Source organism: Diceros bicornis (genome assembly GCF_020826845.1).
Source record: "Diceros bicornis minor isolate mBicDic1 chromosome 30 unlocalized genomic scaffold, mDicBic1.mat.cur SUPER_30_unloc_2, whole genome shotgun sequence".
In the NCBI taxonomy this organism is placed as follows: Eukaryota; Metazoa; Chordata; class Mammalia; order Perissodactyla; family Rhinocerotidae; genus Diceros; species Diceros bicornis.
This window is the reverse complement of record NW_026690900.1, coordinates 1,518,298-1,524,297: the sequence shown is the minus strand read 5'-3', so window position 1 is coordinate 1,524,297 and position 6,000 is coordinate 1,518,298.

The window sequence follows — 6,000 nt, the reverse complement described above, 5'->3', positions numbered from 1 at the left end:
TGGATGAATATCACAACCAAAATGCTGAATAAAAGAATTTATATTTAAAATGCTATAGATTTTTTAATTCCATTTATATAAAATACAAAAAAGAAACAGAACCGAGGTCTGGCTTCCAGTAATGGTGGAGTGGCTTGTTGAACTAACACTCTCACAGATAACAATGATAAAATCTGCATAAAATATTATATGTATTTATATAGAATCATGTATTTATATGTAATACACATATAATAAATGTGTATGTGTGTATGTATAAATCTCTTCTGAAAGCAAGCAGAACTGAGAGGGAGTCTTCCCTTAAATGATGGGAATTGCACCAGGAGATATTTGCAAACTTGAGTCATTTGCCTCAAAGCATTCCAAAATCTGTACATGGCACAGACGGGAAAAACTACAGTCTTACTTGTAATGTTAGAGGATGTATTTTGGGGCTAACAGAGTAGCTGGAAAGTTAAGGGAGAAATTCTGGAAGGGAGGGAGCCACACAGAGGAAAGTCTCAAAATATGTATGTGTGTCTCCCCCCCAACACACCAAATTGGCAGATCTTTGAACAACACATATGCAGGGTAGGCCCCAGAGGGCCTAGTGTAATAACAGCAGTTGGAAGAGGAGAGAACTGAATGAGAATTTCAGCTATGCCCACTGTAAAGGAGAGAAGATTGGAGTTTCAGTCCAGCCAAGTTAACTCCCTGCTAGAAAAATAACAACACTCTTCAAAGGAATACAATAGAATCCAGAGTCTCTATAACTATCATTCATGGTTTCCAGTACACAGTTTAAAAAATCATGAGATTTGAAGAGATGGGAAAATGTAATCCACATATGACCAAAAGCAGGCAGTAGAAACTCTCCCCAAGGTGTTGTAATTATCTGACAAGGATAAGAAAGCAGTTATTATAAAGATGATCAAGGTGGTATGAGAAATATTCTCATAATGAATGAGCATATCTGGAAACTCAGCAGAGAAATAAAAATTACAAAAAAGAACCAAATAGGAAGATTAAATAAAAAAAATGCCTTTGAGTTTACATGTGCTTTAGAAACAGTAAAAGAGGGCCGGCCCCGAGGCTTAGTGGTCAAGTGTGCGTGCTCCACTACTGGCGGCCCAGGGTTCGGATCCCGGACGTGCACTGACGCACTGCTTCTCTGGCCATACTGAGGCTGCGTCCCACATACAGCAACTAGAAGGATGTGCAGCTATGACATAGAACTATCTACTGGGGCTTTGGGGAGAAAAATAAATAAATAAATAAAATTAAAAATAAAAAGGAACAGTAGAAGAAACATGAAGATAGAGCAATAGAAATTATCCAGTCTGAACCAAAGAATGTAAAAATTTTGAAGAAAAATGAAGAGAGCCTTACCTGTGAGATGACTGAATCCCCAGCAGAGAGGGGAGAGACAGAAAAATTAAATGAGGCAGAAAGGCAAATCAATAAGTAATAGCATAAAACATTCAAAATTTGGTAGAAAATCTAAAATTTTAGATCCAAGGAAGTCAGAAAACCCAGAAAATAAAATACAAAATAAAACCACACCTGGGACCATGATAGTCAAGCTGCTAAAATCCAAAGATAAAAAGAAAATCTTGAAAGCCGTCAGGGGAAGACACTACATACAGGGAGAAATAACGTCAATGATGGATGATATATTATCAAAAGCAAAAGAAACAAATCAACAAGAAAATTACATCTTTCAAGTGTAGAAAGAAAACCCAAAAGTGAACACAGAATTCTATATTTAGCAGATCTCACTTTCAAAAAGGAGGCAGAAGCCACAATAGTATTCCGCACACCTATTAGGTGGCTGAAATAAAAAATAAAATTGCAAATATCAAGTATTGGTGAGAACAAGGAGCAACTAGAACTGGGAATGTAACATGATAGTTGCATTCGGATAACGGTTTATCAGGTTCTTATAAAGTTAAACGTACACTTATTATATGACTCAGATATCCCATTCCTAGGGATTTACTTAAGCAAATTGAAAACTAATGTTTAAATAAAAATCTTTGGGTGAATCTTCATAACCATGTTATTCATAATTGCCACAAGCTGGAAATAAACTAGATGTCCTTCATTAGGTGAATGGAGAAAGAAACTGTGGTGAATTGGGACATTAGAATACTACTTGGCAATAAAAAGGATAAACTCTTGATTCACACAACAACATGGATGAATCTTGGCTGCATTTCTCTAAGTGAAGGAAGCCCAATTCAAAAGGCTGTACAGTATATGATTTCATTTGTATGACTTTCTAGAAAAGTCAGCATTACAGAGATGAAAAATGATCAGTGGTTGCCAAGGGATGGAATGGGGGAAGGGGTTGACTACACAGGGACAGTATGAGAGAATTTTGGGGGGTGAGAAAAACAGCTCTGTATGCTACTGTGGAGGTGGATACATGACCATAAAGTTGTCAAAACCCACAGAACTGTACACTACAAAGAGTGAATTTTACTCTGCAAATTTTAAAAATCAATCAGGATGCTGGGGAACTCAGATGAAATGCAGTGACAAATGAATCTGACTGTATTACAAGCATGTGACATAGCCACACATAATGAGTGGGGATGAAAGGTCCTGACCTAAGTTACTTTGGAAGACAGTGTTTTGACGGGATACTGTAAAACTAAAGTACTGTACACAAACACTGTACTCTAGGTGGTAAATTTGTTTTTCATAAGGGTACGGATTAGCAATTCTGAAACTAGTTGACACATTAGTAAATATATTGTAGCTAACTGGAGTTAAGTTTCTCATTGTTGGTGAAAGAAGTTAAAAATAAACAAAAAGAGAATGCTAGAATAAACTCTGTGGTGCTGGATAGGAGTTGGAAGTATCAGTATGAATCCATGTCACTTCTAATATATCTATCCAGATAGATGGATAGATTGATAGATCAATAGATAGATGTGCATACCTGAGTTTATATTCATACATATATTTCCAGGCTCTGCTGAGAGGGTCCAGAAGCAGTGACACCCTAGTATTAATGAGCACACTTAGCTCCCAGATCTTGGTTTCTAAATATCATTCTCCAATCAAAAGAACCAGGTTTCCTTGTAGAAATGGCTAATTCTAGGGCTGGAGATGGAAAATACAATATGAGCCTGGACCATCTTGTAGTGCAAGAAAGTGGAAAAGTGCTTTAAATAAAACACAGCAAATGATGAGTTGTGTCAAAAGGAATCAATCTGAAAGATTTCTCAATGGCTCAAGCTGGAAAACTGTGACCAACATAATAAATAATGGTAGCATTGCATTATTACACAGAGAATAAAATAAATATCCATGAGTGTATACTGACATAAAATAAGCAAGGAAGAAAGAAAGAGGAATAAAAAAGAATAAGAGAAAGAAAGGAAGGAGGAAGGGAGAGGGAGGGAGGGAATCTTCCTCACAGAATTCCAAATAATAAATATGGCTGGGTAGCATGAAATAGAAAATCGCCACTAGAACACCACAGTAATAACTATTGTGGGTTAGGCTGACTGATGAATGCAAAAACTGAGGGTGAAACTTAAAAAAAGAAAAATACATTTGCAGAGCCTCAAATCATCTGCCTCAAAATACATAACGTTTTTCTGTTAATTAATTTAAAAGACCTATGACTATTGAAAGCAAAAATTATCACACTGTATTGTGGGATTTATAACATGGGAAGATGTAAAATTTATGACAACAATAGCACAAAGGACAGACAGAAGTAAATGGAACTGTTCTGTAGCAAGTCTTCCATATTTTACATTGATTAAACTGGTGCACTATTAAGTCTAGGTAGGCTGTGATATGTTAAAGATGCATATTGTAATCTGGACCAACCACTAAAAAATGCAAAGGTGTGTCACTTAAATGCTAATAAAGGAATTAAACAGCATACAAAAAGGGTTTGTACAAAAATGTTCACAGGAGATGACCTGCACGTCCCCAGGAGGAAGATGAGCCCACTGCGGGGCATCCTCAGAGCAGAACGCCCTCAGCAGTACCGAGGAGCAAACACTGACACACACATGTTGGGAGAGACTCATCAACCTCGTGTCGAGGGAAGCAAGCTGGACAGAAAACAATACAGGTGGGATGATTTCAGCCAAGATGAACCTATGCTGAAAAAACCAGAACAGTGGTTGCCTCAGGGGAAGGAAAAAATTGCCTAGGAAGGAACAGGAAGAGGTTTTCTGGGGGTGATGGAAATATCCTAGTCTTAAAGGGGTGAAGGTTACATGGGCATGTTTATTTGCCAAAAATGTAAGGTTGAGATTTTTGCCTTTCAGTGTGCGTACTTCTTACCCCCACACACACACAAAGGACTAAAAGAATAGTAAAGTGAGGTGGGAATGGGATGGAGTGTGGAAGAAACAAAAATGGCAGATGATTAGTAGTTGTTGAAGCTGGGTGACAAGCCTACTATGCTGTTTTGTTTATTTTGTATATTGTTTAAATTGTTCTGTAATAAAACACATGTATAAGAAGACAAACTTGATATATAGTGTTCGCTGGTAAGATGTCAGTTATCTTTGGGGAGGAAGGAGGGAGAAAGGGATTGTCGGGACCTGAGTGAAGCTGGTGCTAGTTCTTGGTCACACAAGTGTGTTCACTTTGTAATAATTCTTTGAGGTTTACATGGATGATTTCTGCTTATAGTTCTATACACATGTTATACATCAATAAACATTTTAAATCCAGCATATTTGCAAAAAGATCCTAACTCAATATCTCAGAATAACAGCAGTGTTTTGTTTTAAAGTGGAACACGTTCACTCATGATATCATCAGATGGATTTGAATACTCCCAAGTATCTAGTAATGCCCTCACCCTTGAGTGGCCCCCCTGGGTCGTTCCATTTTTGCCTCAATTTGGCAAGTGACATGGCTTTGAGTTTTTATGATGGGTATGGGCCCTTAAGGTGGGTGGGTTCCAAGGGGAGGATCTCTGCAGTGACCCTGATCACGAGGTCCAGAGGGAGGATCATGGCAGGCTGGCTGGATGGAGGGGATGGTAGGACAGATGGCCTTGAAAAGGCAAATTCCAGGATCCCATGCACCCGGTATTTCCATTTTAGATATTAAATTTACATTTCAAATACTGGCCAGGGAGCTTCCACCAGGGCTGCAAGCATTCTCAGCAATAGCCAGGCTGGTGAGCCCCACTCCTACGCGAGTACCGGCCTCATAGGATGCAGCCCAACCACACATCACATACTCTGGGGGATGGGCAAGGCATGGAGAGTTGGCATCATATAGAGAAGAGGTGGGGTAGAAGGTGGGATATAGAAGCAGAGGGGAGTGGGCCAGGGGTGGAGGGACAGGTGGGAGTTGCGTCCCCTAGCTTTGCATGCTGAGTGCTTTTGTCTCTTAACCATTCCCGGCTGGGAGCTTGAAAGAATGCAGAACTACAACTCCCAAGACGCTCTGGGCACGGGGCAGTGCCTAGCCCTGGGGTGAGGAGCAGGGCGGTGAAGGCTTGTCTGAGGGCCAAACAGACATTGATTCAGGACTCTGGTCCTGCACCAGCTCAAACTGGACTGAGTCCCGGAGGGATGTGACTGGATGAGAAGGACCAGGGAGTTAGGGTGTGGCAGCTTCATGGGCAGACGCCAGCCTGCAGTGTGCAACTGCTTTTGTCCAAAATTGAAGCTGGACTCACGCCTCTTCCACACAGCCTCCCTCCTTTGCTTGATTCCTCCTCCCCTCTGTGTGCCTGTGAGTCTTTCCACAGCCTCCTACGTAGTCCAGGGCCAGGTGCTTCTCTAAACTGCTTACGGGAACTGGTTTGACATCCCAGAAACTTTCCAGTTTGCCTGCTGCCCTCTGCCTTCTCCAGCCAAAGTGCCATCATTTCATCAGTTTTTGGGAGACATTCGCCCTTGTGGCCCCTCTTGCAAGCACAACTTAAGAGTTTACAGGGTGGTAACATTGGCTATTGCTTGCCTTTTTTGCAGATGTGGAAGTTGAGGCATCTGTGAGGTTAATCATTGTTTTCCCCAGGATCCGCTA